The sequence below is a fragment of the Neopelma chrysocephalum genome, unplaced genomic scaffold, assembly GCF_003984885.1.
Source record: "Neopelma chrysocephalum unplaced genomic scaffold, ASM398488v2 Primary Assembly neopelma1_24, whole genome shotgun sequence".
NCBI classification, from domain to species: domain Eukaryota; kingdom Metazoa; phylum Chordata; class Aves; order Passeriformes; family Pipridae; genus Neopelma; species Neopelma chrysocephalum.
In genome coordinates, this window is record NW_020897693.1 from 42,919,541 (window position 1) to 42,932,097 (window position 12,557).

Genomic DNA, 12,557 nt, shown 5'->3' on the forward strand with positions numbered 1-12,557 from the left:
CTCCGGTGCTGAAAGGCTGAACTGAGTGGACCAACCTATTCACCAGATCATAAGTTAAGATAATCCTTTGCATCTTCTAACACTTCTCACCTCTTACATACAATGCAAGGTGCTTTGGTTTAAGCAAATGGGGTTGTTTGTATTCCAAACCTTCACCAGAGGAGTTAGTGTTCCTTTGCTCTTCTGGAACTGGTCCTGGTGAGGAGCAGAAGGAAGCAGGTTACAAAGACTTGTTATTGCGCTGCTAGCATTGATTTGGGAAAATTAAAATAAGTTAACCCAGAAGTTACTCCTGAAGTTAACCCTAAAAAAACATCTGTTAACAGCTCGGGACATATTAATGGGTTACAAGGTAAGCGTGTTTCTCAGCCCTAATGACCTTTTCCTTGCATTAATTTTACTAGCAAATTTTGGTTGTGGTCAATATTCTCCATTGCTTGTCTGCTCCAAAAAAATAAGTTTGTACCATCTAAATGCCCTGAAATACATAAGTGCCTCCATTTTAGGTCTGACAACATTGAGACTTATTTTCATGTTCTCACTGAGTTCTATGGCTCTTTTTAAAAAATGGGCTAGAAATATTTGGCAGGACTTTTCTGGGAGCCTGTTGATACTAACAAAATGCATAAAAATCAAGTGTGGAAACATGAAATAAAGGAATTGTACCAGGGAAAATCTCTCCTGAGCTGGGACCAAGAATCCCAGCAAGGCCCTGGCTGTGCCTGCATCTAAGAAGGGTAATATTAAAAAGCAGAGTTGGCAGCCTGAGCAGTAAATTCCTGACTAATCTGATTTGCATGTCCCTTCTGCAGAAACCAGATTTTCTAACACAGGAGTTTTCAACACCCATATTTTACAGGATTGTGTAAAAAAACCCCACTCATTAGTTACAAGATATGTGTTACCTGTTAAAGAGTCTGTGAGCAAAGGTGGAAAGACACTAAGGAAAGGTGAAAAGAGTTGAAAGGGTTTGGATTGTTAATGGTTCTTGGTGGTGGGGTCAAGTTTGCTTTTTGGTTGAAAGGGTTGAGATGAACATTCTGTTCTTTAAGGGGCTGTTGTTCATTATTTGGTTTGGACTTTTTCACTAGATGCTGCTTGTTTCATTTAATAGCGCTGTCTTGAAGTGCTGCTGTCTCTGACATGGCCTGATCATGGCTATGGAAAGTCCTCACTGATTTAACTACTTGAGCCCTTTCCTGGAACCTCCTAGGGAAAACAGGTTTTAATTACACAGAAAATAGGACTGATGTAGCTAAGTGGATTCAGGTATTATTTTACTTTTTTTTTTTTTAATTTATCATTCAGTTTTTTGCACATGCCTTGTTTCTCTGGAAGTAAGGGAGTAGGTGAGGAGCAAAGGGGTTTTAGTTAGAAAGACCATGGTACTATATAAAATCCATGGTAGTCATAGGGTGTAGCTGAGAGGAATGCACAGTGCTGTATCCAATCAACAAGCATTCATATCTTCTCATTTTTGAGGATCACTTCTTAACAAGACAGCAGAAACACTTGCTGGACAGCAAGCTGCTGGCTTATACTCCCTTCTCAGGAAGAAACAAAGCCTTTTAAGGCTGACTTTTATTTCTAGTGATATTAATCTTTTAAGACCTTTAGAATCAGAGTAAATAAACAAATTCAACTTCCTAAAAGATGGAGGCAGTCACTGGAAACTTTTCTGTAGCATGTAGAAATACATCTCCAAAGTACCTTTTTCACATAAAATATTTGCAGGTGGTGATGGTTTATAATGATCTAAGAAGAATCCAAGTGTTACAGAATTCTCAGAAAATAAAAAGAGCCCTCTGAAACCAGTGTGGTTATTCAGAAGGCAGGCAAACATTCTTTACTGAATTCTTTATTGGGGGATCAGGCCACCTACCATGTGCCATCAGAGAAAAATCCTTCCCTTTTTATTTCACCTGTACAATGCACAGTTGTGACAAGTACATATAATTTTCCAATCTCTTGAGCCAATCTGTTCTGGTTTAAGTTTTCTATCGGAACATCTTGCTTTCTGTCAGTATATCTAAGTACACCCCTCACTTTATAGCTGTGTGTACTATAGTTAGAATTAACTTGTTCTAAACCCCTTTGTTCTACTACAGAGTTATGTTCTGATTTTTTCTCCTTGCTTGCTTAGATCAAATTCTCCTGTATCACAAGGGCCAAGTTCAATATTACTTTTGAAACAGCCTTGCCAATGAAAGAAGTTAACTTAGCAAACAACAGGGAAAATGATTTTTTTTTTTCATTATTGCAGCAGTTCTACATTAAAAGCCATGAGACCACTCCTGCACAGACACTGATGTGCAGGCACGTGTGTCTGTTTTTGTAGTTATATGTTGTCCCTTCTAAATTAAAGCTTGCACAGGGGCCTTACTTACCACCTTTTAAAGATGAGTTTCTGTAAAATTTCGCTTGGCATTTAACAGTGAATTAAGTCAAAAGGAGCTTTGGAGGAGTGTTGAATTGGAAAAAAATCACTGAATTACACTTTTTTTTCGCTTGTTATATAAGCACAGTCTTCACAGCCTGAAGGATTTTATATACAATTTAGCCTCAAACCAGCGAAGTAGGACACTCAAATCTTTGTATACTAATATAAACTGAAATAGAGAAGTGATTTGCTACTCGTACAGTAATAGCTGTAGAGAGAATAAAGTTTTGGAGCGTTTAGTCTTAAACCTACAATTTAGTGAGTGAAAACCACAAGCTTTTACAGGGTCATCTCAACAAGCATTTTAGAACTTTCAAATACACACTACAAGGAGTATCTCTGAAATACTACTTGTCACACAGGATTTTGCCACTGAAGTAATACTATGACATCTACCATTTCTGTTCTTTTCCATTATTTCACTTGTCCAAGCTCTAAACAGCTCTTCAAGTAGATTTAGTGTGGTGGGTGTTTTTTGTTGTTGCTGTGGTTTGGTTTTTGTTTGTTTGTTTTTTTCTTAAAGAAAATACAGGTATTCTCTAAGAAACAGTGCTTTTTGATTACTTCAGAGAGGATGTGCTCCATTAAGACTGGGTACATATTCAAACCTTCTCAGCTCGGAAAAGATTGGTTTTCGGGCTGGTATTCAAGAATGTCTTGTACTGCTGAATAAATATACATAATCTGGAATTCTTCAGTATTTCATGTATTTACTCATCAGTCTGTGATGATGAGTCTCTCCATGAGAGACAAGTAATAGTATGTGAAAGGAAACAGTTGCAAAAATACTGATAATGCCCGAAAGGAAAGCAAAGAAACTAAACATTTTCGGTGACGGCAGAAGAAAGCTGCGGAGGGTCTTCCTGGGGAGACGCTCTGGGATGAGCTGCTGGCAACCGGGCGAGCGGCCGAGGCCACCCAGGAGATGGTGCTGTTGGACCGGAGAAGCGGCACAGCCCTGACCCAGAAGCATCTTTCAATGCGGTCCTCCCTGTTTTCCATCTGTGTTGCATGTTACTCTTTGGGGTTCCTCGTTTTCTTTTGGGAGAAGAAGGTGTCTGTGTTGAACCCGGAGCGCATCCCGGTCCGTAGTGTGATGCCATTCCCAGCCAGCCAGCCCCGCGCCCTCGGTGGAGATGACGGCAGTGTTTGAAGGCGATGTTTTTCCCTGGGACTGCGTGGCTGGCGAGATGGTAACGCCGAGGCGGGGAGCAGCTTCACAGCTCGCTGCCCTCACCGCAGCCACCGCCTGAGCAGCGCTGTGCCACAGCCGTGCCACAGCCAGGCGTTCTCCCGTGCCCGTGCCTCGCTGCCCGGCGTGGGGAGCGGCACTCCCGCTCCCGGGGGCTCCTCGGGGACACACCGCCTGCCGGCTTCCCTGCGCCATCCTCCGGGGCGGCCTGTCCCCCCGTGCACGTGCCTGGGAAAGGTAAGCGCAAGGGCGGCTCTGCCGCCGCACGGCGAGGACGCGCTGGGGCCGAGCGTGGGGTGAGCCGGGGATTCCCCCCCCGGCGTGCAGCAGGTGCGGGATGCTCCGGGCAGGGGAGCCGGGAGCACCCCATGGGACACGCGGCTCCCGATGGGACGCTCAGCGCCCGTGCACTCTCCCCACGTCTTGGGGCACGAGGCACCAACATCCCTCCTGCACCCGTGGGCCCCTGGGGGTGCGCAGGTCTGCGGGCGGCTCAGGGTGGGAGAATCTGAGGTGGCAAGGGAGAATTTGGGTTTCTTTCAGTCCAGAGTATCTGAGCAGAGCAAGAGGTCAGAGGGTTGTGGTGACGTCTTCTGTTGATTTGCTGTTTTACTGCCATCCTCTCCTTGGGTTCAGTGGTTTCAAATCTGACCAGAAAAGATCAAGCAGAATCTGGAGCAGGTCAGAGGTTGCCCCATGACCAACTGTAGCAGCAAAAAGTCATCAGACTGGGCATTTGCAGAATATTTAATGGAAGGGATCAGCAAAAGGCCTTTCCCTAGCTGCAAGAGGGCTTGTGTCTCTGAGTATTTCTGCATGTATAACCAGACAATAGTCAGGGTTTTGTACGTGACATAAATCAGCAACTCTAACTTCCCAACTCTTCTACCGAGCTCTTTTCTTTTTGAATGAGCATAACCAAAATTAGGTCTTCCTACATGCAGGCAGAGATGCCAAAGGCAAAGCCTCCTCCACATATCTGGGTGGGTTACAAGACCTCACTAAGTGCAGCCACTGTCCTGCTATGAAGCCATTTTGAGTTTGTTGCCCATATCTCTCTGTGGTTGAAGTGAACGGTGGCAGCAAAGTGGTCGGTGAGGAAAGAGCCATCACGGGAGGATGGATGAACCACCCTTGGAGTGGTATAAGGATTTGAGGATTAGGTCTGTTGTGCTGCATTTCAACTCCTCTTTCTAAATCATTAACAGCAATTCAATGGCTAGAGGTAGGATTTTTTTTTTAATTTATTTTTAACAATAAATGTTAAAGCTCAGCTGACACTTCGTGGGGGCTTTTGCTACGTGAGTAATGGTTTGGCAGTGCATGAGTGCATGAGCTGGGTAAGGAAGGAATTGAGGAACTCTGCTGTTTATAAGTATTTAAGTGTGTCAGCAGAAGGAAACCAGAAGAAAATACAGAAGAACAACAATTTAGGAAGGAACATAACAGAAATTAAGTAGCCTGAAGCAAGCCTATTCAAATACCTTTGCTTTTCACATGAACTTGAGGTACAGTTCATCTTACTCTGCTGAAGAACTGTCAAGTTTTTAGGCAGGAGCTGGATGCTGCTTGGGCCTGAGGAGTGAGTGCTGTGAGCCGGAGATGGCTTAGAGCTCAGGCCACAACTTTAACGTGATCAAAATGGTCCTGCACAGTTCTGTCTCAGAAAGATAAGCTCTTCCTACGTATTAAAGAAGAGTCTCAGCAGGCAGCAGGCAGTAAGTTACATATTCTGTTTTGCACTAGACTCTTGGATAAAATAAAGTGCTAAGGATCAGCACACTGACACAAACCTAGGAGACCTCTCTCCTCTGAGACCCCAAATCACCCAGCTTTAGTGCCAGGCCTCCTTTCAACCCAGAAACTTCGTAATTCTTTCTGAGCCAGGAACCCCTGCCCCAACAAGTGGGAGAGTGTTTCCTCTTCTCTGCCTGGTGGCTGAGTGCTTCATTTGAGATGGGCAATGCTGACTTGATTCCCTCTCATGCAGCCTTTTCATATCTGGAAGTAAGTACTCTAATCACTAAATCACTGCACTGTTGCAGGCAAGCAGCTTCCACCACCAGGTTGCTGCTGATATCAATTACACACCCCAGGTTTGCCAGCTACTGTCCAATTCTTGCTTTTGGAAAGTCTTAAAACTGTGGCTAGGTCCCTTTTTTTCCAGCTTGGGCCACAGCCACAAGTAGGTATGAAATTTCAGATCAAAATGCCCCATTTTTAGATCCTGACATACTGATTTTTGGTTCTAATCTTAAGCGATATGCAGGGAGGAATTCAAGGCAAGATTGCACCTGCTAGCAGACATATTAATGTGATATGATCCAATAGCTTAGTGGGAAATAAAGTACAAAAAAGTGACTGAAATTTTAACTTCAGAGCATGTGGGTTTTGGTCTTGTTGAGAGGGTTTGTTAAGAAAACTCATGAGGGAAGAGTAGAGGCAGATGCCATGAATTCCACTAAAGAACAATAATAGTCTGGAGAGCATGTATGTTGCTGACAATAGTAATACTAGGCAAGCAAAGAGGAAATCGGTACAACTTAATGGCAGGGACCCTTTCCAAATTTGAAAATCTAACCTCAGCTTTCCAATACATTGGTTTATTAATTAGTGTAAAGACCAGATGAAAGGGAAATAAAAAGGAAGTGTGGTAGACTGCAAAAAACTAAAGGTATAAAATAAGAATGCTTCAGGTTTATCAATCAGAAGAGTAGGAAAAGTTAACTGGCAGTTCAGAAGCTGGATCACCCAAGATTAAAGGCAGAAATTAAAGAAGATAAAGACATTGCTGAGAATCTGAATTATTTGTTTGCAGAGCTCTTCGGCACAGAGAATATCAGAGTGATACCTACTGGGACTTGCTCTTTTCTGGTAATCAAGATGTGTCAGAAGGAAGAGCTGGAACAAATCGATAATTTAAAAAGCAGCAAATCATCAGCTCCAGATGGTACATTGAAAAGTTTTGAAGGAGCTTAGTATGAAATAGCTGATCTGCAGCAAAAATATGCCTTCCTTAATTAAAACCAGCTATTTCACTGGAGAAGTGGAACGTAACAATTGTACCTAAAGTTAAAAATGGGATTGAGATAATTTGAGGAAGCACACTATATACCTAGATATACATTTATGTTCTATAAGCTGTTTGAAAACAGAATGTAAAGTAGAGAAAAATACCAAACCAAAACAAAAGAAAGAAAGAAGATAGGATCTGAAGAGCAAAGTTTCTGCAGGGAAAAGTCATGCCTCATCATTAATCTATTGTAACTCCAACTGGGACAGGCTTGTCATGGGCAAACAAAAAGCAACCACTGTAATTTAGACAAACCTCAAAGGACCTTTGGCCTAGGCAGGATACTGTGAAACAATAAGAGAGGAGTTTACTGCATATCTCTTGGCTGACATGACTGTGTCAGGCTGCATGTCCAAAAACGCCCTGACCATCCTTGACATCTCCAGGCTGCATCATGCCTGTGACTTGTTCCTGATCTGTAATGCTGTTATCCCACCTGTGTGACACCAAGCCCTGTGTTCAGCTGCCCTGGGAGGTAAGGAACCAAGAAAGGGGACGAGTGATCTGTTTCCAGCCTCTGAGAGAGCTTAGTGGAGGTTGTTTCTGCGTGTCTGTTAGCCCACAAGTCTGAAAAGGTAAACATTGTTGAGAAAGCTTACACACTGCTTTTAAATTTTAAGTCCTACAGAGGACATAAAGGGAACTGCAGGAGGGTAGAAACCAGGAGTTGAGGAACATCAGTGGCAGCTGTGGTGGGAAGCTCTTCCTGTGGGTAGCACCAAGTTAGCAGCTTTGTGCTAAAGGCATTCATGGGGAAAGAAAAATATGAGCAAAAAGTTAAGACCCTCCAACTTCTTAGGTAAAGGCAGGGCTGGCTGGCAGAATGCTTTTTACCACTGTCAGTGTCACTCACTAGAGGTACATCTAGAACAATTAAAAAAAAAAGAATTTGGTGCTAAGGAAATAGAAAACTAATATAGCAAAGAATCTAATTTCAGAACAAGAAAGAAGAGGGAATGTATTAATTCCCCCTTGCAATGCTTTGCATGAATTAAGTAGATACCATATCAATCCCAACATTGTTTAACAACATCCCTGTATGTTTATAGTGAATACACGGGATGAGCTGAGAGGAAAATGTCATCATAACCCATAAGTTTCCCCTTAAAAATGTAGTTTTTTTCTATCATAATTTTATGCAAATTGGGACTATCTGTGGCCTCCTCATTATGTTCTTTATTCCCACATCCTGCTTCAAAGGTTCCTCCCTGCTTCTGTGCTGTCAGCAAAGGTTGATAAACTGACTATATCACCTGGAAAAAAATCTCAGTAGGATTCTGTGGAATAGCTTAAAAAACAAATAACAAAATAACAAATAACCAAATCCTTAAGAAATATTTCATGTTCAGAAATGTTAATACAGTCTTTGTTAATAAAAATTTACAGTTTTCATTAACTTCAGCCAGTGGTTCTTTGCTTTTTTAGACAGACAACTACCTCCCTCTTTCTACTTCTTTTTCCTTTGGTTTTGCCTGTCAGTCCTTCTCCATTTCTTCTGATCTCTTCTTCCATATATTCTTCCCTCTGCCCTAGGACCTTCCTTTTCTTGCCTCCCTCTCCCAGGTGTGCAGATGCTGCTGTTTCTCATCTTCCTCTATACCTGCTACTGCCTCCTCATAGCATTGTCAGCTCACAGCTGTACTGACTCTGGTGCCCAGGCAGAGTCAATTAGACGAGCAAAGCTAATTAGAAGGCACAAGATGCTATGCCTCACCCTTAAGATCTGTACAGCTCAACATCGCAGGGGGCTTTGCTGATAAAAAATACTGATTTATAGTAATGAAAAAATGATAACAAAAAAACCCCCAAAACAACCAGTTTAAAGGCTTCTGGAATAACCCTGCTGTTTTTCTCTTTGCTCTGTTCTGTGCAATGATTTTCATATCTGTAAGCTCCAGTATACAGCACTTCTAGGATTTCAGTGGGTATTTGGTAGGGAAGAATATCAGCCATGAGATGCCTGGAGAAGTGCTATATTTATGGATGGTAAACTAGGCTGTAGATTTTAGAAAGGCTGTGTTTTGCCTTTTCCTTTAAATTTTCTACGCAGTCACAGATGGGAGGAAAGGATGGTGCAGAGGTGCCCAGGACACTTTTAAATTAGCTAATTTAGATGCAAAGTCAGTTCTGCCATGGCAGCATGGAGCAGAGCAGCATGGCTGATTCACTCAGCTCCCCAACAGTCCCTAGGGTCCCACTGCTTAGCTTTTTCAATGCTCTTTTTTGCAAGAAGTCTCCTCTCTCTGGTGCCATGGCTTGCTGTAGCTCATACCATCACACAGTAATTCAGCTGCTTGATGTGACAGTTTGATGATATACAGGCTTGTGGGCTTTTCCAGATGCAAAATCCACAGTAGAGTTGAATTGCTAACGCTTCAGGGTCAGTAGGTTTGGGTCCTTCCTTTCCATTTATGAAAACATCCATAACTGTCAAAGCTCAAGAGAACTAAGACCCTACAAAAAACCCGAACCACTTGCACATCAGTGCCATCAGCAAATGTTTCTTTGAGCTGGTTTTCATGTCTGAGTCTCAGACCAACATGCAGTTATCTTGTTATTTCTACATCAGAAGAATAGCAGACAGCTCTGGCATCTCTTCCCTTACCAAAAGTACTTTGGGCTAAATAAAACAATAATATGTTGGTGATGGTTTCCTAGGGCAATTCTCAAACCCACTTTATTCATCATTAAGACAAAGAAAATTGTCCTTCTCAGTAGCAGGACTGTGGAGTGGGAACTAAAGATTATAGGTACAGTCCTGGGGAAAAGCTTTGTGTTAATTATTGATAACATCTTGGGAACTCTTCTAAGATGTCCAAGTTGTGCATGTTCAGCTGGGTTCTAGCTAGCAGAAAAAATATATATGCTTTCTGATCATCCTGACAGAATAAGACAAATTATAACTATGCAGTATGTGTTTTTTTTTTCTCCCTATCCCCTTTTACCATGGCTAAGGGTAAGGTCTTTGATTTGGTGGACAAGTTGTTTTTCATTTTTTACCTCACAAAACTGCAATGGGAGAGTGAAGATTCAGATCTCAGGTCAAGGAGAAATTACTAAATATTTTTCTATTTGGAGAAGCCAAAATTAAAGGAAAATTAAAGCAAATTTTTCTCAGAAGAGGTACATTATTTTGTCTGGTCAGCTATTGTGTTTGTTTTCCAGAATTGCTGAGTTCAGCGGGAACTTTAGGTGCTTGATCTCTTTGAAAATCATGCCCAGGGCTTCCAAATCCAGGCAAAGGGCCATGGTGATTTATGCAGTAACTCTGGTACAGAGGATCAAATAGAGCCTCTCTCTTTCAGAGGGACCCTCTTACTTAAAGGGCCTCAGGGACTATAAGTAGTGAAACCTTGCTGTTTAAAGTCCTTCCCACTTGGAATTATTCCACCAGGGAGTGCAGTCCCCAAGTTAGCACAAAATTATGCAGTTCCAAATAGGACACTGCATCTGAGCCTCCTTTAGATTACTATTTGACACTACATTTTGTCTTGTGGAGATCATAAAGAGTGCATGATGGAGCCCTTAACATCTCTTTTAAAGAGTACTGGGAGTTGGTAGCCTGAGAAGCTGGCAGGAACCTATCAATTTGAGGATTATTAGTAGGCAAATCCTTGTTTTGCTGTAGTGTAGTTGGGTTAATACTTCATTCTGTTCACTGTTCTGCGTTGATTGGAATTTCAAATGCTAAAGCTAACCTGATCACTGTAATTTTACCTCCTGTTTTTTATATGTCTGCTTCTAGTTGACCATGCTACATTGCCATCTTGCTTTTTCAGTTTGGATGTTTCCATTTAGATCTTCTGAAAACAAGTTTACCCTATTCTGGCATGCAGAACTTTCCCAGTGAATCCTGGAGATTGATTTCTGGAGACTTACTTGACTTTGAGATCACATCCTGGAGGATGGAGGTATAGAACTATAATTGGTTTCTCAGAGTTTATTTTCTCCTCCTATTAGTTCACACAGCAGATGAGCGATTCACTCACTTAACTCTAGATTGGCTCATGAGATTGAAGAGCCTGTCCTTGCACTCATATTTTAAATGTCTTCTACCATTTCTTTATAAACAGGCAGTTGAATAATATTAAGTTTGAAGCCAAAGTATCTGTTTTCTTTACCACACTGAAGCATAGCTGAGAGCATCCAAAGTTTGGTGTGGCTGTTAAGAAAATGGTGTACAGTTTTTCAAAACATACTGATGCTTTTGTTGATACACCCCACTGGAGCCCAACAAATGTGTATTACCTTTATTACCATGATAATACAAGCCCATATGCTTTAGGTTTCTCTTCTGCTTGTAATTAGGACAGAGCAGACAGTTCAGGAGGAGACCCTGACCTTTTACAGCAGTTTGTACGGGGACTGTGGTCATGACACCAGAGCAGGAATCATGAGACTCTTTAAGCTTTGTTACTGACTCTGCTGGAGATGCTTCCTCCGGGGTTCAGATTCTATTTCTCCTTACATCAATGATTTAACTTAATTTTTTTAATCAGTGAACTGACACATATTAACCCACAGAGGAGAGTTTGTCCTTGAGCCTGTTTCTGCAGTGCCAGTGACAAGTGGCCAGAGAAACTAGGTTGGTTTGTGCTGTCTCTGTGTCCTCCTTGGGCAAACGGGTTGTAAGTGGTGGGACACACAGGCTAAAAAGCTCTTTGCTGTGGTGATGCTGTGTCACAACCAGTGTGTAAAACCTGTGTAGGTTTTAACATGAGTTAGGCAACCACTCACATCTGCATGGAAGTGTCTACATGCAAAACAGCTGTCTGTGCTCAGATCATAGTCAATGGTGGTCTGTCAGTTTCTGCCAGAGTGGTCCAGAGAGGTGTGCAAGCACCAGGGGCTCAGTTCAGTTGCTCACAATTAGATGTCTGGTGCCACTTGAGATGCCCTGGAGTAACTGGGACATTCCCAGAGTGATGAAGATTTAGCACAGGACTTTTGCTGTTCTGGCAGCTGCAGGCCACACCAGACACCTCCATCTGTCAATTTACACAATCAAACCCAGTAGTATGCTTGAGGGTAGGTGGAAATGCTCTCAAGGGTCTACTTACTGTATTGGCAAAATCTCCCAGTGATTGCAACCCGGACACAGCACTCACATGTAGACATTTGGGTGGAAGAGCCTTCAGCTCCAGCTGCATCCAGCCCCTTATGGCTAAAGTTACAAGTCTGGCTTCCAGAGACATTTAGAGTTAAATATCTAAGTAAGCATCTCCAGAGGGCAAGATTTTCAGCCCGTTTTAAATAGCTATTACAGGAGCAAAAGAAGTGCCCTCTGAAACTGCCTTTCATCAAACTGTCTATAGAGAGACACTAGGCATATAGCCATTCAACTTTCAGGTTAAGAAAGGAAAAAGCTTCCCACTTTTAATTCAGATGCAATCCTTTTAACTCCACTGACCCAGAAACAGCTTTTTTCAGTTAACCAGAGAAAAGGCCGTACAGGAGAAAAAGTAATGATATTCTGAGCCTCAGGAGCATCTTGAATATTTCTGAACTTTACGAAATGAAGTTGACTTAAAGGTAGTCAGAATTGAGCTATGCACAAGCTAAAAGCTTACTGTTTTCCCTTCTCCAGATAAAAATTTACACATTTGGACCCCAAAAAGTCTGTGGAAATGAGCATACTTTCTCACTCTATTTCCCTGGACAATTTCAGTCTTCACCACCTGGGAGGTAGTTTCTTATCTTTTCCCTCTATTTTCTTTCTTTTTGGAAGATGAAAAGGCCACAATTTCACTTCAGTTGTTCTGGGAGGCATACAAACCATGATGGCTGCTGTGGGATTGATGGGGGAAGTTTAGTGTGGGAGTAATGACATTTTCAAATTAAGGCTGGCTGAC

The 12,557-nt window shown here is 42.2% G+C and overlaps 1 long non-coding RNA gene across 1 annotated transcript in view; it reads left to right on the forward strand.

Annotated features, from left to right (window-relative positions):
• The first annotated feature begins 3,401 nt into the window (after positions 1 to 3,401).
• The window catches only part of LOC113963108, a 165,766-nt gene continuing 156,610 nt past the window's right edge, over positions 3,402 to 12,557 (forward strand). Inside the window, exon 1 of the long non-coding RNA XR_003532643.1 lies at positions 3,402 to 3,869. This is a non-coding gene — a long non-coding RNA (uncharacterized LOC113963108). The remainder of the gene's footprint in view (positions 3,870 to 12,557) is intronic.